The sequence below is a fragment of the Rhinatrema bivittatum genome, chromosome 12, assembly GCF_901001135.1.
Source record: "Rhinatrema bivittatum chromosome 12, aRhiBiv1.1, whole genome shotgun sequence".
NCBI classification, from domain to species: domain Eukaryota; kingdom Metazoa; phylum Chordata; class Amphibia; order Gymnophiona; family Rhinatrematidae; genus Rhinatrema; species Rhinatrema bivittatum.
Window position 1 is genome coordinate 33,256,989 of NC_042626.1, and position 22,546 is coordinate 33,279,534.

Here is a 22,546-nt window from a genome sequence, read left to right on the forward strand (position 1 = left end):
AATATGTACACCCTGGAGGAAAGGAGGAGCAGAGGGGATATGATACAGACTTTCAGATACTTGAAAGGTTTTAATGATCTAAAGACAACGACAAACCTTTTCCGTAGGAAAAAAATCAGCAGAACCAGGGGTCACGTTTTGAAGCTCCAGGGAGGAAGATTCAGAACCAATGTCAGGAAGTATTTCTTCACGGAGAGGGTGGTGGATGCCTGGAATGCCCTTCCGGAGGAAGTGGTGAAGACCAGAACTGTGAAGGACTTCAAAGGGGCGTGGGATAAACACTGTGGATCCATAAAATCAAGAGGCCATCAAAGAGTGGGTGGCTCGCCAGAATGACGGCTACTGCCTGGAGATAATATCCTTATTCAATAAACATACACATGGTTACTGTGACTCCAACATCGCTCTAAGCTACAACAGCAAGAGGTAATGTGGAAAAAAGGATTCGCACTCACAAAGCGGGGGAGTAGTTGGCTTGTTTACGGCGGTTTACTACCCCAAACCAAATAAGCCTGATACTTCCACTTTCAACGCATATCCAGCATTGCTTTCTGCTTCAACGGGCAGGGAGAAGTAAAACTGATACTTCACGCATATCCAGCATAGCGCTCTGCTTCACCGGCAGGGGGAGAAGAAAAACTGATACTTCATGCATATCCAGCATAGCTCCCTGCTTCAACGGCAGGGGAGAAAAAAAACTGATACTTCACGCATATCCAGCATGGCCTTCTCTGCTTCAACGGCAGGGGAGAAGAAGAAAAAAGGATTCGCACTCACAAAGCGGGGAAGTAGCTGGCTTGTTACGGCGGTTACTACCCCAAACCAAATAAGCCTGATACTCACTCTTCAACGCATATCCAGCATTGCTCTCTGCTTCAACGGCAGGGAGAAGAAAAACAACCAATAAGGGCTGAATATCATAGTCTGGGTAAAACAAATAAGCATGGGTGTAGCTTGCTTATGCGGCGGTTACTTCCCCTACTACCCCTAACTAATCAACCTTGATATTTCACTTGGATGCAGCTCCATCACTGCTCTCTACATTAATGATGGGGGTGGAAGGGAATAGAACCAAAGAGCTAAGAGAAACAGATAAGTAAGAGAAAAAATGTGTGAAGCTTGCTGGGCAGACTGGATGGGCCCATTTGGTCTTCTGCCGTCATTCTATGTTTCTATATTATATGGCAGCAATGTTGCTACACGTGCACAGAGCACAATGGACATTGCATGCTCAATAGTGTCAGGCTTTGCAAGACCTGCGTACTCATTCTAGTTATGACATGGTTGCAGCAGTCTCTCCAGTGGTAGACAGTCCCCTTGAACTTGGAGGAAGGTTGCCTCTTTTGGAGTGCTCAGCCCCAGGCCACACTCATCATCACTTCTCAGATGGGGTGGGGAGCGTATGTTCTGGGCTTCTGCACCCAAGGGTTCTGGTCGGTTCAGGAGTCGTGGCTCCAGATCAACCTCTTAGAGCTGCGAGCGATCCACTACGCCTTGTGTGTGTTCCGAGAGCATCTCATGAACAAGGTGGTTCTGGTTCAGACCAACAATCAGGTGGCTATGTAGAACATGAACAAACGGGTGGACTGGGTCATTCCCCCTCTGCCAGGAGGCATTCCATGTTTGGTCATGGGCCATCGAAAATGGCATCACTCTATGGGCAGTGTACCTCCCCAGGGAGGGCAACATTCTGGCCAATGCCTTAAACCGGACGTTCCGGCCGCACGAATAGTTCCTCATTCAGGAGGTAGTGAACTGCATCTTCTGCTCCTGGGGGACCACAGACATCGACCTCTTAGCCTACTTGGAAAACAGAAAAGTGCGCTGCTTCTGCTCCCTCTGCAAGAGGAGCAGGGGATCGATATTGGATGCTTCTTGATCCACTGGGGCACAAGGTTGCTGGACTTTACCCTTCCCTTCCTCTTATATCCAGGATGCTCCAGAAGTTGCAGCAGGATCAGGCTCCATGATTCTGGTCGCCCCCTGCTGGCCCCAGCAGGTCTGGTTCCTGACTCTTTGGGACTTGGCTCATGCCCCCTATCTGACTGGGGATGGCTCTGGACCTAATCATTCAGGACGAGTGCAGGCTTCGCCACCCCAACCTGCAAGCCTTGGCTCTCATGGCTTGGATGTTGACTGGGTGATGGTAGGGGTCCCCGGCCTATCGGAAGGGGTATCTCGTGTCATAAGAACAGAAGAACATGCCATACTGGGTCAGACCAAAGGTCCATCAAGCCCAGCATCCTGTTTCCAACAGTGGCCAATCCAGGCCATAAGAACCTGGCAAGTACCCAAAAACTAAGTCTATTCCATGTTACTGTTGCTAGTAATAGCAGTGGCTATTTTCTAAGAAAACTTAATTAATAGCAGGTAATGGACTTTTCCTCCAAGAACTTATCCAATCCTTTTTTAAACACAGCTATACTAACTGCACTAACCACATCCTCTGGCAACAAATTCCAGAGTTTAATTGTGCGTTGAGTGAAAAAGAACTCTCCGATTAGTTTTAAATGTGCCACATGCTAACTTCATGGAGTGCCCCCTAGTCTTTCTATTATCCGAAAGAGTAAACAACCAATTCACATCTACCATTTCTAGACCTCTGATGATTTTAAACACCTCTATCATATCCCCCCTCAGCCGTCTCTTCACCAAGCTGAAAAGTCCTAACCTCTTTAGTCTTTCCTCATAGGGGAGCTGTTCCATTCCCCTTATCATTTTGGTAGCCCTTCTTTGTACCTTCTCCATCGCAATTATATCTTTTTTGAGATGTGGTGACCAGAATTGTACACAGTATTCAAGGTGCGATCTCACCATGGAGCGATACAGAGGCATTATGACATTTTCCGTTTTATTCACCATTCCCTTTCTAATAATTCCCAAGATTCTGTTTTCTTTTTTGACTGCCGCAGCACACTGAACCGACAATTTCAATGTGTTATCCACTATGATGCCTAGATCTCTTTCTTGGGTGGTACCACCTAATATGGAACCTAACATTGTGTAACTATAGCATGGGTTATTTTTCCCTATATGCATCACCTGGAGTAAAGAAATCCTTCCAACAGAAAGTCCTATAATCTTGTGGAAGCGGTTTTCATCTTGGTGTGAGGGTCACGGTCTGGATCACTTTTCTTGCTCCCCTCTGGCATTTTGGACTACCTGTTGTCCCTTTCCGAGTCTGGACTACAGACCACGTCAATGAGGGTACACCTCAGTGCCATCGGGGCATACCATAGGAGTTACGGATGGCCCCGCAATTTCTTCCCATCTGCTAGTGGGCCAAATCATGAGGGGCTTACTACAACTAAAGCCTCCCACTTGTCTCCAATTTCCTGGGATCTCAATGTATACCTCTCACAATTCATGAAACCTATATTTGAACCATTGCATTCTTGTGATCTAAAGTACCTCTTCTGGAAGGTGATCTTCCTGGTTACGATGACATCAGCTCTGGTGTCGTACCCACCTTATATGAAGTTTTGTCACAACAAGGTGCTCCTACAGATACACCCAGAGATTTTTCCCAAGGTGGTTTCAGAGTTTCATCTCAACTAGTACATTGTGTTGCCTTCTATTTTGCCTGAGGCCCCACGCTCACCAAGGTGAACGTGTTCTACACACATTGAATTGCAAGAGGGTGCTTGCCTTTTACTTGGAATGGACAGCGCCCCACCGTGTCTCCACTCAGCTTTTCTTCTCCTTCAACAGAAACAGATTGGAATCGCTGTCTTCAAGCAGACTCTAACCCACTGGCTACAAATTGCATCGTTTTCTGTTACGCACAGGCAGGTTTTCAGCTTGATGGCCACGTCAAAGCTCACTCTGTCCGGGCCATGTCTGTCTTGGTGGCTCACTTACATGCAGTTCCCATTCACGAGATTTGCAGAGCGGCGACCTGGAGTTCCCTCCACACATTCACCTCCCATTATTGCCTGGACAAGGATGGCCGGCAGGACACTCAATTCAGACAGTTTCATCCTCCGTAATCTCTTCCAAATATGAAAACCCAACTCTCCCTCCGTGGGCCCTGCAACAACCACCTGCTCCGGTGGTTGTTGCAGCTCCACTGTTGTGCATGTTTGCACCTGTTCCCTGCTGTACATGTTTGGAGAGGCCTGGAGCTACTTAATCACCCATGTGTGAGGACTACCATCCTGCTTGTCCTTGGAGAAAGCAGAGTTGCTTACCTGTACCACGTGTTCTCCAAGGACAGCAGGATGTTAGTGCTTTCGAAACCAACCTGCCACCACACAGAGTTGGTCTCTCTCTCGCTTTGTTATTGTATTTTTTGCAAATTCTATATTATAAGACTGAAGAAGGAGCCTGCATGGACGTGTGGTTAGCAGCATGCAGGGCATGCTCAGTGTGCCTGTCAAAGTTTGACAAAAGTTTTCCACGGCGGGCCCTATCTGATAATGTCACCCATGTGTGAGGACTAAGATCCTGCTGTCCTTGGAGAACAACTGTTACAAGTAAGCAACTCTGCTTTCTCCATAGTCAGAAACAAGTAGTCGGAAAAACATGGTACCTATGTTGGGGCTGATGCTATACTATGCGCAGCAACTAGCACACTGCTTAACACACAATTGGACACATGTCCATAACCGCCAAGGCAATACAGGGATCAGCGCGTCCAAAACGCATGTCCAAGTCACCACATAGCTAATAGCACTCATCACATGTAAATTCCATGTAGATGAGGCTATTAGCTAATCTCTGTGATGCAAAAAATTTCCCATGTGGCTAATGCGTCCATTGCAGTGCGTCAAATTTTACACCACACTCAAGGGTGCAATGAAAAAAAAGAAAAATTCTGCTTTCTGTGATTCCTCCTAATCTTATCATCATGATACTAAGTAGGAGGAACCAAATAAAGAAGATTTAGTTAAAAATAAAAAGCTTTTACAAAAAAAAAAATAAATAAATTCTGGACACCTAATAGACACACACACAAGATGCACGATCCAGGTCATGTATCTTGTATGTGTTTATGCCGGTAGCGGGAGAAAATGGACACTGGTAGATTGAGTGTCTCTTTTCCCAACCCGCTTGACAGCCACATCTCCTGGGTGCCCGATGCCGAGGAGGTGCTAGGGACACACAGATTTTCCCTAGCGCCTCCTTTTTTGCGCAACCCCTAATTTAAACATTGCATCGTGTACCCAGGAGAGGTGGCTGGGTGCACGTTAGGAAAGCGGGCGCTCAACACCGAGTGCCCGATTTGTACGCACAGATATTGCATCAGCCCCAATGTTTGTTCAATTCTTTTTTGAAGAGGAATGATACAGAACTTATGAAAGAGATTGTGCAAGCCGGTGTGCTAAACACCAAATCCACAAAAGAAAATTGAAATTTCAGTCATGAAACTGCCACACTAAGATAAATGAGAGAAGGAGGAAAATTAAAACATATACGGCTGTCTAAAATGAACATTCCAGTGTCATCAAGCCCTCAGAGTTCTTTTGTAAGAACATTACCACACCAAGGATTCATAGTGCAATAAAAACAAGGCCCACAGTACTACTAAACATCTGTATCCATGACAACTACATCAAAATCCCTTGCCCCATGTTAATTCCCAAATACTATGCTGGAGGAAAGAGAGACCGTTGACATTGTACTCTATAGCATGAGAAAAAGACTCCCAAGGGAGGAAATTGCACCTTTGTGAGATCTGGAAATTTAACTGCACAGGACTGGGAAACTAACAGGAACAAAAGTCTCCTCACCTCTTCGAACAGCTCCAGGCTGTAGGTGTTATCATCATCGGCAAAGTAAACAATTCCAGGCTCACTGTTGTTTTTATTATATGTATCCCTCAGCCACCAAAGAGCTAAGTTCCTCTGCGTTGTCCCTCGAGGAATGCCAATATCCCACGTGTCTGGTTTCTGTCTATAGTTGGGGGGTGACTCCACATTGAGGTGGGTGTAGTTCAGTCCTGTTTCTCGCAGCATTCTTGTCACAAGAGGAGTCGGTCTCTGGGAATCCTCCACCAGGATCCAGTGCAAATTGGGCACATGCAGCAAGGTGTTGGCAAGACGTGTTAACTCTGCCTTCTGCACTGGGCGACTATAAGTAGGCGTGATAACATGGATAGTGGGTAGGTTATCGGACCATGGAGGTGGCCGGGTGTAGACGTACTCTGTCCTGACCACTTCCACTATGTCTCTATCAGATGAACAATTCTCCTTGAAGTCAGAGCCATGGCCTAGATACCGCCTTCCATCACTCCCATTGTCTGCAAGAAGACAACCATGCATAGATCAGAGTATAGCAATTCCAACATTCTCCAGCTCTGAAAACAATAAACTGTAATGGGTAGCGGCCTTTAGAAAATGTGAGTTTGGACCATTCTTGGGAACTGGTACACCAGCACTGGGCCTTTTTGACAATCCGTATACACTAATTGCAAGGAACATTAATTCCACTTATAGTTCAGTATTAGTCTGGAATAAGGGATGTTTGTATAAAATAGAGATTGACTAAACTGCAGTCTAGTTGTTGGAGTCAGATGATACAGTTTAGTTTAACTATATCATCTAAAGACAGTCATCAAAGCCTTTGAATGAGGTATAGATGGGTGGAATGAGCTGCAACTCACAATCTGAGATCCATGATACACTAACATGATCTTAAGTAGATCACAATCCACAGGCCTATTTTTCAATTGGAATGTGTAATTTCACTGCAGGACTAAATTTCAAAGGCAAATTTCAAACTTTTTACATAAAATTTGCCTTTTGAAAATTCCCCCTCCCCCATTTTGAGTAAAAGTGGGCATGGGGAAAAAGGGGTGTGGTTAGATTGTGGTAGGAAAAGAACGTGATTATTTCATTTAGAAATCATAGTGCTTAGTTTGCATCGGTTACAATGCAGACACAAAGTACAAGAGTACTTTGTACACACATTGTGCATGTCAGGCAATTTCTCAAAGGGAAACTGTTGGGCATTTTTCTTTGAAAATCATCTTGCAGACCTATGGATACAAAGCACCCTGGGACCTGCAATCTCCACAGGGAGCCTGAAAATTTCCCCCATCATGCATAGCTGTGGATGCTGGTGGTATTCATCAACAGTGACCCTATCTCATTAGCCAATTCTGTCATTCTTTATTAGGTATAGTATGGAATTGGCCCGTGTTTTTATAAGGTTCCACAAGCTTCTCTATTACTTAATTTTTGCATGCCTTATGAGTTGATTGGGTCTGGAGGAATAAAATCACCAAGTAAAGGTGCATTAGTTTATTCTACAGCTGAACAGAGAATGACAGACAATTCAATTACAGAAAAATTTAGGGTTGCTTTAAAGACAGAGATCTCTGCCTTTTGTTTTATTTGTGTGATAATAGAGGATGTAATAGATCAAACTGAAAAGTAACATCACCAGAACCAGATGGCATTCACCCCAGAGTCCTGAAAGAACTCAAACATGAAATTGCAAACCTGTTACTATTAATCTGTAACCTAACATTTCAAACAGTCACAATATCTGAAGATTAGAGCATGGCCAATGTTACACTGATTTTTTTAAAAAAGGGCATTAGGCACAATCCGGAAAACTATAGACTGGTAAGCTTGATGTTGGTGCAAGGAAAAATGGTAGCAGCTAGTCTTAAAAACAAAATGAATGTCCATATAGACAAACATAATTAATGTGAAAGAATCAACATAGTCTTAGCAAAGGAAAGTCTTGCCTTACCAATCTTGGATTTTTTTAAAGGTACAGTAAACGTAGATAATGGTAAGCAGGTTAATTTTTCAGAATGCATTGACAAAGTCCCCCATTAGAGACTCCTCAGGGAATTGGGAGGTCCTGGGATAGAAGACAGTGTCCTATTAGGAAGTAGTAATTGGTTAAAAGACAGGAACACAAGATAGGACCAAATGGTCAGTTTTCCAAATGGAGAAAGGTCATTAGTGGAGTACTGCAGGGATCAGTACTGGGACTTGTGCTGTTTAATATATTCATAAATGTTCTGGAAAAGGGGATGATAAGCGAGGTGATCAAATTTGTAGATGACATTAAATTATTCAAAGTTGTTATAACCAGCAGATTGAAGGAACTGCAGAGGGACTCTGTGAGACTAGGGCATTTGAATGGCAGATCAAATTTAATGGGGACAAATGCAAAGTGATGCACATAGGGAATAGTAATCCAGACTACAGGTACACAATGATGACTTCTGTATTGGGAGTCACCCACCCAGGGAAAAGGACCATAGACAATATGTTGAAATCATCAGCTCTGTGTGTGGTGCTGTTCAGAAAAGCAAAAAGAATGTTATGAATGATCTGAAAAAGAAAGACTAAAACAGAATATCATATTGCTCTGTATCGAATCATAGTGTGACAGCACCTTGCATATTGTGTGCAGTTGTGGTCACTCCATCTAGAAAAAAAACATAGTGGAATTACAAAACGTGCAGAGGAGGACAACAAAAATGATAAAGGGGTTGGAACGTTTCCCCTCTGATGAAATTCTACATGGTGGGGCTCTTCAGCTTTGAAAAGAGTGCTGAGGGGACATGATAGATGTTTATAAAATCATGAGTAGGGTAGAACATACAAATAAAGGGTAGCTATTTACCCTTTCAAATAATAAAACAATGGGACACTTTATGAAAATAGCAACCAGGCTAAAAGAGAATTTGAAAAGAAGGTGACCCTAGAGGCAAAAACTCATAACAAAAATGTTTAAAAATATATCTTAAGCACAAAGCCTGCAAGGGAATCGGTTGAACTGTTAAATGATCGAGCAGTTAAAGAGGCACTTAGAGAAGATAAAGCAATCACGGAAAGACTAAATGAATTCTTTGTGTTTTGTTTACCAAGGAGGAAGTTGGGGAGATAACAGTTCTGGAGACAGTTTCAAGGGTGATGATTCACATGAACTAAACCAAATCACGGTGACCTGGAAGATGTAGTAGGCCAGATTGACAAACTGAAGAGTAGCAAATCACCTGGACCAGATGGTATACACCTCAGGGTTCTGAAGGAACTAAAAAATGAAATTTCAGACCTAATACAAGTATTTTGTAACCTATCACTAAAATCATCCGTTGAACTTGAAGACTGGAAGGTGGCCAATGTAACCCCAATATAATAAAAGGGCTCCAGAGGTGATCCAGGAAACTATAGACTGGTAAGACTGACTTCAGTGCCAGAAAAAATTATGGAAACTATTATAAAGAATAAAATCATAGAACATATAGATAGATGTGATTTAATGGGACACAGCCAGCATGCATTTACCCAAGGGAAGTCTTGCCTCACAAATCTGCAATATTTTTTGAAGGGGTGAATAAACGTGGATAAAGCCAAACCAGTAGATGTGGTGTATTTGGATTTTCAGAAGGTGTTTGACAACATTCCTCATGAGAGACTTCTAAGAAAACTAAAAAGTCATGGGATAAGAGATGATATCCTTTTATAGATTGCTAACTGATTAAAAGACAGGAAATGAGAGTAGGATTAAATGGTCAGTGTTCTCAGTGGAAAAAGATAAAACAATGGAGTGCCTTGGGGATCTGTACTTGGATCGGTGCTTTCTAATACATTTATAAATAATCTGGAATGGGGTTTGGTGAGTGAGGTGATCAAATTTGCAGATGACAATTATTCAGAGTAGTTAAGTCACACGCGAACTGTGATAAGTTGCAGGAGGACCTTGCAAGAATTAAAGATTGGGTTTTCAAATGGCAGATGAAATTTAATGTGGACAAATGCAAGATGATGCATTTAGGGAAAAATAACCCATGCTGAAGCTACTCGATGTTAGGTTCCATATTAGGAGTTACCACCCAGGAAAAATATCTGGGTTTCATGGTTGATATTAGGGATGTGAATCGTTTTTTGACGATTTAAAATATTGTCCGATATATTTTAAATCGTCAAAAAACGTTAGGGGCCACGATACAATACCAATTCCCCCGATTTATCGTTAAAAAATCGTAAATCGGGGGAAGGGGGAGGGCAGGAAAACCGGCACACTAAAACCCCCTAAAACCCACCCCGACCCTTTAAATTAAATCCCCCACCCCCCCGAACCCCCCCCCCCAATGCTTTAAATAACCTGGGGATCCAGCGGTGGTCCAGAACGGCGGCGGTCCGGAACGGCCCCCTCAATTGAATCCTGTTTGTCTTCAGCCGCGCCATTTTGCAAAATGGCCGCCGCAAAATGGCGGCGGCCATAGACAAAAATGATTCGACGCAGGAGGTCGTTCCGGACCCCCGCTGGACTTTTGGCAAGTCTTGTGGGGGTCAGGAGGCCCCCCCAAGGCTGGCCAAAAGTTCCTGGGAGTCCAGGTCGGTCCGGAACCCCCGCTGAACGACCTCCTGCAGTCGATCTCCTGCCGGCGCCATTTTCCGTACGGAAAACGATTCGCGGCAAGAAATCGCTTCCTGAACCCCGCTGGACTCCCAGGAACTTTTGGCCAGCTTGGGGGGGCCTCCTGACCCCCACAAGACTTGCCAAAAGTCCAGCGGGGGTCCGGAAAGACCTCCTGCGTCGAATCATTTTTGTCTATGGCCGCCGCCATTTTGCAGCAGCCATTTTGCAAAATGGCGCCGGCTGAAGACAACAGGATTCAATTGAGGGGGCCGTTCCGGACCGCCGCCGTTCTGGACCACCGCTGGATCCCCAGGTTATTTAAAGCATTTGGGGGGGGTTCAGGAGGGTGGGGGATTTAATTTAAAGGGTCGGGGGTGGTTTTTAGAGGGTTTTAGTGTGTCGGCTCACGATTTTAACGATTTTCACGATAGTTTACACACCCAAACAGCAACAATACGATTCCCTCCCCCTCCCAGCCGAAATCGATCGTTAAGACGATCGAGGACACGATTCACATCTCTAGTTGATATTACATTGAAATCATCAGCTCAGAGTGCTGTTGCAGTCAAAAAAAGCAAACGATGTTAGGAATATTAGAAAAGGAATGAAAAATAAAATGGTGGATGAAATAATGCCTCTGTATCACTCCATGGTGAGACCGCACTTTGAGTGCTGTGTACAATCCTCATCATTGCAACTCAAAAAAGATATAGTTGCACTGGAGAAAGTACAGAGAAGGGCGACCAAAATGATAAAGGGCATGGAACGGCTGCCCTATGAGGAAAGCTAAGCGGTTAGGACTGTTAAGTTTGGAGAAGAGACGACTGATGGGGGTATGATAGAGGGCTACTAAATCATGAAAGGACTTGGTAAATGTGAATTGGTTATTTACTCTTTTGGATAATACAAGGACTAGGGGCACTCCATGAAGTTAGCACGTAGCACATTTAAAATGAATCAATGCACAATTAAGCTCTGGAATTTGTTACCAGAGAATGTGATTAAGGCAATTATTGTAGCTGGGTTTAAAAAAGGTTTGAATATGTTCATGGAGAAGAAATCCTTAAACTGCTATTACTCAATAGGGAATAGCCACTGCTTGTTGCCAGCATTAGTAGCATGGGATCTATTTAATATTTCAGTACTTGGATACTTGTGACCTGAATTGACCGCTGTTGGAGACAGGATACGGGGCTTGATGGACCCTTGGTCTGACACAGGATGACTGTTCTTATGTTCTAATCAGCAGATTTAAAACAAATTGTAAAAAGTATTTTATCACTCAACACAAAATCAAGCTGTGGAATCTGTTTGCCAGATGATGTGGTTAAGGTGATTAGCATAGCAGGATTTAAAAGAGGTTTGGGCAAATCTGGAGGAGGAAAACGTTATTAGCTAGAGAGGACTATCCCTGGGAGTGAACAACAAAAAAATCAGATCTACATTTTCAGATCTGCTGGGTACTTGTGACCTGGATTGGTCACTGTTGAAGACAGGAAGCTAGACCTTGGTCTGAACTGGCATGGCATTGTTCTAACTTAGGATGTGAGAGTGAATGAGTGAATTTATATACTTTAATAATAATTGATGTTAAGCTTTAAATAAAATGTGGCTACCATTGTAGGATGGTAGAAGTGGGTTTCTAGTTACATTTTTTGTAAATTATGTATGTTTAGGGTTTCCCTACAATAAATACCTTCTATTTTTGTTTACCATTGGCTAACTTAAGATGAAGGAAGTAGAAAGGAATGAGTCTATTCTGGAGGCACAGAATGTTGGGAATTATTAGAAAGGGAATGGTGAATTAAACAGAAAATGCCATAATGCCTCTGTATCGCTCCATGGTGAGACCGCACCTTGAATACTGTGTATAATTCTGGTCACCGCATCTCAAAAAAGATATAATTGTGATGGAGAAGGTACAGAGAAAGGCTACCAAAATGATAAGGGGAATGGAACTGCTCCCCTATGAGGAAAGACTAAGAGGTTAGGACTTTTCAGCTTGGAGAAAAGACGGCTGAGGGGGGATATGACAGAGATGTTTAAAATCATGAGAGGTCTAGAACGGGTAGATGTGAATCGGTTATTTACTCTTTCGGATAGTAGAAAGACTAGGGGGCACTCCATGAAGTTAGCATGGGGCACATTTAAAACTAATCGGAGAAAGTTCTTTTTTACTCAACGCACAATTAAACTCTGGAATTTGTTGCCAGAGGATGTGGTTAGTGCAGTTAGTATAGCTGTGTTTAAAAAAGGATTGGATACGTTCTTGGAGAAGTCCATTACATGCTATTAAGTTCACTTAGAGAATTACTCTGATCGGTTTCATAGCTCACGATGCACATGAGGAGTGCTAAAGAAGCAACTTTTCATGACAGTGCTAAACATCATTCTTCTGGCAGGCCCAAAAATGTTCAGCACAAAATTTAAAAAAATTTGAAGAGGATTTTGGTTGTAGTTGTTGTTAAATATAATGCTGGGTAAAGTAAGGAACATGGCCCATCTGTGGGAGAGTGGAAACATTGAATGAAAAAAGTATGCCCTCTCAAACCTGTGCTTAATACCTCTCAAGATCCATCACTTCACTGTGTTTGGGAAGGCAGTAAGGGATGTCCAATTATGTAAGCGCAATAGAATAGTCTTAATACAAAGGATCTTGTATAACTTTCATTGCTGTAAATTAGATTGCTTTATGAAAGGTTTTACTGAAGGTTTCCTGGAATTAAATTATTGGGTTCTTTGTTTGAAGTTTTGATATCAGAATTGAATGTGGCTTCACTCTGAACCCACATTCCTTGACCGTAGCTATAATTGAAGACTGCTTAGTGCTTTAAAAGCAGAAAGAGAATTTATGATATGAATGCTCATTTTTTTCATTTTGCTTTCTGCTTGCTGACACCTACTGACCAGCACAGTGCATTTCAGAACCAGGCCTTCTAACAAAACTGGTTTTCCCTTTCTTCTCCTCTGACAAAGGTACTTTCTGAGATGGGGTCCAGCGTGACACTTCTTACAGGCGTTAAAAAAGAATGGAAGTTGGTGATCTTTGCAAATGCCACTAGGAAGGCGAGGATTGTGCGTGCATGGAGATCCCCTGGGGAGACTGTCACCAGCTGAGCATCTGGCATGAAAGCTCCAGAAAAGCAATGGGATTCCAGCTTTAGCGAAAATGAAACGTACAGATTCAGGAATCCAAAACTCATTATTTGGTAATGCACTCAGAGGGCAATTCTCCCAGCTATTTCCACAGAAATGGGCTTACCTGCGGAAATGGACTTTGACAAAATTGCCCACCTGATTTGCAGGTAAAAGCAGGCACATAGGGCTTGTATGTACTATTTTACCTGCTATGAATGGAGGAGTCTGCGCTTACACATATACTTTTGCATAATTGTTCCTAGAATATCTATGTGTGCATATCAGCAGGTGTAAACGTGTGTGGGTAATATGGGTAGGATAATTTTGAAAGACAAAATACATGCTTTCCCTTTGAAAATTGGTGTAAAGTCTGTGGGTAGTTAACATTAAGTTTATGTGGGCAATTACAGAATTATACCCTTATTGTAGGAGTTGTGTTGTAAATAGCTAAAAGTGATTTTTAACTAGGGTGACCATGTCAAAGGGGTATAAGCTGAGGCAGTCCTGGTTTTACCCTATTGCATGCTGGGGAGATGAAAAATGGGACTCCGATAGAGACATCATAACTGTATCTCTGTGTATGAAACGGGATAAAACCAGAAGGGGCTCAGTTTATCCCCTGTACATGAAGCTATATGGTCACCCTCTTTACAAATCATGCATATATTCATGTTGCATATTAATCATTTTGAAAATGTTACAACATATTATCCGAAACAGAATCCTTTAGTAACAAGTAGCACTCAATACAATTCAAAAATGTTACCAATTATTTCTGGAAAAAAAAGAATAATCCTCCATACCACTGATAGAAGAGAATATAGCAGCTTGTGGCATTAAGTATTAGAAAGAGAGAGCAGGGGAATACATTGACAGAAAAAGCCAAGAGAACGGAGAAACCCCTATTCCCACTATTCATAAATCTTCTTTTGTCGCTCAAAGGTTATTCTACCTCCGATGACAGGCACCAAGGAGCTTGTGAGTGTATTCCAGCTCACAGCAGGTAATCCAGACAGGCTCCTGAGATGGAAGGAAGGCCAACCTGTGCATGGCAAGCTTCAGCTCCCTCCTGAAACGACACCTTCAGGTTAGAAAGCCTCTGAAGGGCCTGCTGTCCTGCAGAGTCACGGAGGGAGAGGGCACCACTATGTGCTTTAATGAAATGAGAGCTGAGGAGGCTTTGCAATAATGAAGACTGGATTGCGGGCGAGACCGGTGCCATCTCTGGGATGTTACTGGGGCAGCAGGTAGAGTGGAATCTGGGTATCTGTACAAAAGAAGTGAGGTGGGAGCATTTCAGGAATCTGGCAATGAGAGGTGTAGGGAGTGGGGAGCACAATAGAGAAAGTGATGGGAGAGAGCGACCACTGAGCTCACCTCCTCTTCCCATTCTGCCTTCTGACTGCAGTGCCACAGGCCCTACTTGATCTCCTGCTTTCCTATTGCTAAGAATCCATTTTCTCCTTCCATGCATCCAGAATCTTTTCTGTGAAGAAACTAAGGGTTGATTTTCAAAAGGTTTTCCTGGCTAAAAACTGGATTTCAGCTGGGTAAATCTCCCTTGTTTAAAATTTGATGCCTCTACCCATCTAAATTTGCCCAGTTAAAATCACAGCCTGCACACAGTTAGGTAAGTATAAAAAGGGGCTATCCGTCCCAGGCATTCCCAGAGTGGGCGGCTTGAAACGTAGCTGATTTAACATTATAGTCAGTGTTAACTGGCTAAATTGGGCCAGACCAATCTAAGCACTGTAATAGCTGGCCTAAATCTGTTCAGCAGCTGCTCAGCTACCATCCCCCAAGCCTTGATACAAAACAAAAAACAATATTTCCCCGAGCCTCCCTTTGTCTCTTCCCTGCTTCCCAACATCTGAAAACCCAGAATGTCCCTCCCTCAAGCCATGAGCTTGATATAAAATTAATCCGTTATCTTTGCCACTCAGCATCTTTATAGTACACCGAGTCTATCTCCGTTCCTTTTATTACACAACATCTTGGGCACTGAAAAGTGCTTGCAGCTGGTAGATCATTTATACTTGATGGATTTGAAGGTCTCGTCAGATCACTTCTCCTGTGGTTCCTCCACCAGGGGTTTGGTATATTAAAATTGTTAAGCCTCACCTCCCAGGACTTACAGTGTAGGCCCTATACCAGTGATGGCGAACTCCAGTCCTCGAGTGCCACAAAAGGTCAGGTTTTCTGGATATACATAATAAATATGAATGAGAGAGATTTGCATGTAATGGAGGCAGTGTAGATCTTTCTCATGCGTATTCATGGATATCCTGAAAACCTGGCCTGTTTGTGGCACTCAAGGATGGAGTTTGCCATCACTGCCCTATACCATTCTGGTAGCCCTCTTCTTGATTGTTTTTATTCTCTGTCAGGGCTTCCCAAACCTGTCCTGCGGAGCCAATTGGGTTTTCAGGATATCCACAATGAATATGCAGGAGATAAATTTGCATGCATGGAGTCTGCATGCTATGCAAATTTACCTCATGCATATTTATTGTAGACATCCTGAAAACCCGACTGACTGTCGGGGTTCCCAGGACCGGTTTGGGAAACCCTGCCTTATGTCCTTTCAGAGTTGTGCACAGAAAATAATTTTTTGTTTCATTTGTTTGGATTTTTTTTTTAATTAGTTTTTCATTTTTTTGGCTGTTTATTTCGATTCATTTTTTTCTCACAGGACAAGCAGGATGGTAGTCCTCACATATGGGTGACATCACAGGATGGAGCCCAATCACGAAAACTTCTGTCAAAGTTCCAGAACTTTGACTGGCCCCTACTGGGTATGCCCAGCATGGCACTAACCCTGCAGCCAGCAGGAGTCCCCCTTTAGTCTTTTTTTTCCGCGCAGCAGTAGCCTCGCGGTAAAGGAGCTCTACAGAGATTCCTGACAGGAATTTTCCTCATGGAATTACTAAAAGTTAAATTGCCTCACAGGTGTCCCCCCTCTAAACTTTTTCAGCCGTGGTACTCCGGTAGTTTTTACCTGTTTTTCCGTCAGTTTCCATTGAGTTTGGTCCTCGCGGCCTACTGGCCGTCGACCGTACCACGCCTCAATTTTTTCATGGCCATGGTGTCGGGGTTTCATCAGTGCCCGGACTGTAGTCGCACCATGTCCATCACAGACCCCCATAAAGTCTGTGTAATGTGTCTAGGACGAGAGCATGATGTCATGACCTGCACCAAATGTGCCTTAATCAACACCAAAAGGTCGCAAGGCCAGAATGGGAGAAGATGGAACTTCTCTTACGTGCTCAAACCCCGACTTCGTCCATTGCATCGACGTCAACTTTGCGCCAGTATCATCCACCGATCGGTGACCATCCGGTGTTGACGACATCTCGGCTATCAACCCCCTCTACTCCCCCTCAGGAGCGAGGGGATCGTAGAGACAAATATCGCCCCCGGCATAGAAGTCTCGGACCATTGAAGGAGCAAAAATCATCGACTCGCCATCGTCCGAGTCGCCGTCATCCGAGTCGCCGAAGAAACCCCGTCCAGAAAAGGCACCGACCTTTTCGGCAACTGGGTCACCGAGGCAACCCTCCCCCAATGAGACATCGGGAGCCGCGACTCCGCTTTTAATGGTGGTCCCTCCGGCTATGCCTCTGCCTCCTTCTTCTGTTCTGGAGCAGGGGCTGCTTGCTCCAGGTCTCCGAGAAGAACTGGTTCAGGAGACCATCGACAAGGCGATGCAACGACTTTCAGGTTCCACCGGCATCGACACCAGTACTGATTGTGGAACCGATCACCGACCCAATTCCGGCAGTGTTGGCACCACTGCTCTCCAGGATGAAGCGCTAATGGCTGCTTTTCCACCGATGGACCCTAGGTCACCGCTGGCACCTGTGCCCTCCCCGCTTTACACTGTCATTGGGAGGAGAACACACACCGTTTCGCATACTCTTTCGGGAGTTCAGCCTCAGCCATCGATGCCGATATGTCCATCGCCACCGATCCAACCATCGGTTCCGATACGCCCGTCGGCAACCACCGAGCCATCCATCAATGCCCTCAATGCCTGCACTGGTGCCTCCGAATCTTCCTTCGATTCCTTTGGAGCCTACACCAGGACCTTCAGGTATCCCACTATCCTGTCCCCCTCTACATCCTAGAGGGGCAGGTGCTGATCCCTGTGATACCTGGACTGATGATTCCTCACCAAACACCGATGATTTGCCCTCTCCACCTTCACCCACTGAAAGGCAGAAAGCGTTTCTCCTCCAGAGGACCTTTCCTTTATAAATTTGTGAAGGGAATGTCTGAATTGGTCCCCTTCCAATTGGCAGACTGAACAGGATGATATACATCAGATGATGAAGTTGATCCAATTCTTGGATGTTCCCAAGTGTAATAACCTCCATCCCTATAAACCAGGTTCTTCTGGATCTCCTGAAGAAGAACTGGGAACATCCTGGCTCCATTGCTCCAGTCCACAGGAAAGCTGACACTATCTATTTGGTGCAATCAGCTTCGGGTTTTCAGAAACCACAATTGGATCACCAATCTATAGTGGTGGAATCTGCATAGAAGAGAGCAAAGAGATCAAAGCCTCATACTTCTTTTTCCCCCTGGCAAGGAACAGAAGTTTCTAGATGCCATTGGTCGCCGAGTCTTCCAAGGATCAATGCTCATCTCTCGAATTGTCACTTATCAGCTCTATATGACCCAATATAATAGGATCATTTTTAAGCAGATACAAGACTTGACGGACTCCCTGCCTCAGCAATTTCAAGATTTTATTTTTTATTTATTTATTATAACTTTTATATACAGACATTCAAATGAATATCACATCGGTTCACATACAACTGGGGAGAGTCCAAACAACTAGTAGGAAGAAAGGAAGGATAAAGTTACAATTAACAGGGAAATCGTAAGGAACGGGGTGAGAATGCGGAACGGTCTAAGGGACCAAGTGAAAGTACTAGCAGGAAGGATACAGCAAACATAAAACTTTGTTGAGATAGCAACTATAGTACATAATATATTTACAAAAACTGTATAACAGTTAAGGGCACTAGCTGTTGCGGCAAAATTGTAGAGACAATGTATATATTTGTGGTTTACCAGTGATGGCTATAGGAAAGTAGGTAGTGAAGGGTTACTAAGATTAGGTTATGGGAACTGGGACAGAGGCTCGGATGGGATTAATTGAATGCTTGTTTGAATAACCAGGTTTTTAACTTTTTTTTAAAGGTGTTTGGACAGTGCTCCAGCATAGGTCTGGCGGCATCGAGTTCCATAAGTAGGACCTGCGATGGAGGAGAGCATGTTCTCGGGTGGAAGTGAGCTGGGTAGATTTGTGTGAGGGGGCAGTTAGAGTTCCAAGGTAGGCGGATCTGGTAGGCCTGTTAGGGATATGAAACTGGAGAAAGTCATTAAGCCAGTGAATCTCATTATTGTGAAGGGTTTTGTGGATGATAGTTAGGCTTTTATGAAGGATTCTAGCTGGGATGGGTAGCCAGTGGAGGTCTCTGAGGATTGGAGTGATATGGTCAGATCTACGGAGTTAGTAAGAATTCTAGCTGCTGCATTTGTAGCATCTGCAGAGGTCTGGTGGTGGACGCGGGCAATCCTAGAAAAAGGGTTATTGCAGACTACTCGATTTAGCAAATAGTGTAGTTTGGAGGACAGTTCGGAAGTCGTTATGGTGTAAAAGCAGTCTCTTGTAATGTTGGTTATGTGTTTTGGAGATTGAGGTGGTCATCCAAGGTGACCCCAAGGTCTCTGACATGTTGTGAGAAGGGGTGAGTCGGGGAGCGGGGAAGTGTGAGGGTGGCGGGCAGGAGAAATGTAGAGTAGTTCAGTTTTCGAGGAATTAAGGGTGAGGTTAAGGTTAGTGAGAAGGCTGTTGATTGAGGGATAGGCAATTATCCCATAATTTAAGGGCATTTGTCACAGAATCGGTGATAGGAAGAAGTATCTGGACATCGTCCACATATACATAGTGAGTAAGTCCAAGATCTGCAAGTAACTGGCATAGGGGAAGTACGTAAATATTGACGAGGGTAGGGGAGAGGGAGGAGCCTTGAGGAACACCATGTGATAACTTGACTGGGTTAGATTAATAATTGCCTATTTTGACTTTGTAGAAGCGGTTGTCTAAGAAGGAGGATAACCAGTTTAGGGCTGAGCCCACGATACCGATATCTGAGAGGCGATTGAATAAGGAGATTATGGTTGACGGTATCAAAGACCGCAGAGATTGTCTAGCAGGGCCAGGATGTAAGATTGGCCTTTATCTAATCCTTTGAGAATTGTATCGGTAAGAGATATTAGCAGGGTTTCAGTATTGAAGAATTTTCGAAAGCCGAATTGCGAGGGGAAAAAACAAGTTGTGACTATCGAGATGTTCTATGAGTTGTGTGTTAACTACCCTTTCCATGAGTTTTGCTATGATCATCTTATGATATCTTTGATACTGCCTATTAGGGTATCTGCAGCTGTATCTGCAGCGGCTATTTGGCGAGAAGGTGGGCCTGGCTCAAGTCTTCTGACCTTCGCCCTGAGGTATAAGACAGATTATCTGACCTGCTTTGTTTAGAGAACAGATTCAACAGACGGTGGCGAACTTAGGACCATCATGAGACCTCTTAGACAGCTCTCTCTGATGCCTTTCTGACTATTCCTTCTAAACAGCCCTTCAGAAAGGACTCTAAAAAGTTGTTCTTCTGCCCGAAGACAGTCCTACCCACCACCAACCAAATCCCGTGCCACGAGACCTTTTCAAAAAGCACAGTCTCGTCAACCCACAGTCAAACAAAAACCACAAGCCAGCTCCTCAACCAGGGCCTGCTTCAGGTTTTTGACTTCCACTTAGAGAGCAGCAGCCAGATTTGCATTGCCTCACATACCAGTGGGAGGTCGATTGTGCCACTTCACAACATATGGCACTCAATCACCTCAGACCAATGGGTACTGGCGATAATTGCTCAGGGTTACCATCTGAACTTTTCTATCTGTGCCACCGGACTCCCCACCTCTACCGATGTGGAGAACATCTGATCACTCCATCCTTCTGGATCAAGAGGTCTCCCTTCTTCTCCAGTCCAAAGCAAAAGAACCCGTACCATACTCTCAGCACGGCCTAGGGTTCTATTCCCAGTACTTTCTAATCCCGAAAAAATCTGGAGGCGTTCGTCCTATTCTGGACCTACGGGCCCTCAACAAGTACCTCCAGCGAGAGAAGTTCAAGATGGTAACCTTAGGCTCGTTTCTTCCTCTTCTACAAAGAGGAGACTGGCTCTGCTCTCTCGACCTCCAGGACACATACACTCATAGCGATAACTCCATCTCATTGCAAATACCTGAGGTTTCTAGTGCCCCAAGCACTATCAATACCAAGTGCTTCCATTCGGCCTAGCGTCTGTGCCACAAGTCTTCACAAAATGCCTCGTAGTAGTTGCAGCCTTCCTCAGGACCCAATGTGTTCATGTCTACCCCTATCTAGATGACTGGTTAATCAGGGCTCCCACTCAGCAAGCTGCTCTGTCGTCCCTCAGTCTAACCTTACACACTCTAATTTCATTAGGATTTCTCGTCAACTACGACAAATCCTACTTAGTCCTATCTCAAAACCTTGTCATTCATTGGGGCAGACTTGGACAGCTTGCAGCAAAGGCTTTTCTGCCTCGACAGCGAGCTCTCACTCTCGTGTCTCTTGCACACCAGCTGCAGTCTCAGTACTCCGCGACTGCACACCACTTTGTAATCCTTCTGGGACACATGGCGTACTCAGTTCAGGTCACGCCAATGGCCCGTTTGGCCATGAGAGTCATGCAGTAGACTCTAAGGTCTCAATGGACTCAAAGTATTCAGCCCCTGTCAACCATTGTCCACGTAACCGACTCACTCCGTCAGTCTCTAGCCTGGTGGAAAAATCAGATCAATCTCCTCCAGTGCTTGCCCTTTCAGGCTCCATACCCTCAATTAATTCTCACCACCGATGCTTCCAACCTCGGATGGGGAGCCCATGTGGTCGACCTGCAGACTCAAGGATCTTGGTCTCCAGAGGAAGTCAAACACCAAATAAATTTCCTGGAGCTTCGAGCAATCAGATATGCTCTCAGGGCACTTCAGGATTGCCTCTCCAACCACGTCATTCTGATCCAGACAGACAACCAGGTGGCCATGTGGTACATCAACAAGCAGGGAGGCATGGGCTCCTTCCTTCTGTGTCAGGAAGCTGCACAGATTTGGGCAGAAGCTCTCTCCCATTCGATGTACCTCAGAGCCACCAACTTGCCGGGAGTGTACAATGTGTTGGCAGACAAGCTGAGTTGCATCTTTCAACCGCACGAGTGGTCTCTCTACCCCTTGGTGGTGAACTCCATCTTCCAACAGTGGGGATATCCTCAGATAGACCTCTTTGCGTCTCCTTAAAACTGCAAAGTAGAGAAATTCTGCTCTCTCGTTCGCAGCAAACACTCTCAGCCCAGAGACGCATTCTCCCTCTCATGGACAACTGGTCTGCTATATGCATTCCCTCCACTTCCTCTTCTCTCGATGACTCTCGTGAAGTTACGTCAGGACAAGGGAACCATGATCCTGATAGCACCTCACTGGCCACGCCAAGTGTGGTTTCCAATACTGCAGGATCTCTCCATTCACAAGCGCATTCCCTTAGAGACGGACCGCTTCTGATCACTCAAAATGGACAGGTGCCTACGCCACCCCAATCTTCAAGCCTTGTCCCTGAAGGCATGGATGTTGAAAGGTTAATCCTTCAGACACTTAACCTTTCTGAACCAGTTTCCCATGTCTTGATTGCTTCAAGAAGCCTTCCACGAGAAAATCTTACTCTTACAAATGGAAAAGGTTCACGTCATGGTACTCTTCTCAGTCCCTTGACCCCTTTTCCTGTCCAATCCCAAAGTTTCTGGACTATCTCTGGCATCTATCAGAGTCAGGTCTCAAGACTTCTTCCATCAGAATGCATGTCAGTGTGGTAGCCGCCTTCCATAAAGGTGTCAGGGATGTTCCTATATCAGCACAACCCCTTGTAACATATTTTTTGAAGGGCTTGCTCCACATCAAGCCTCCACTATGTCCTCCGGCCCCT

At 44.5% G+C, this 22,546-nt stretch overlaps 1 pseudogene; it reads right to left on the minus strand.

Annotated features, from left to right (window-relative positions):
- Positions 1-22,546, minus strand: part of LOC115074328 — a 47,908-nt pseudogene that overhangs the window by 19,710 nt on the left and 5,652 nt on the right.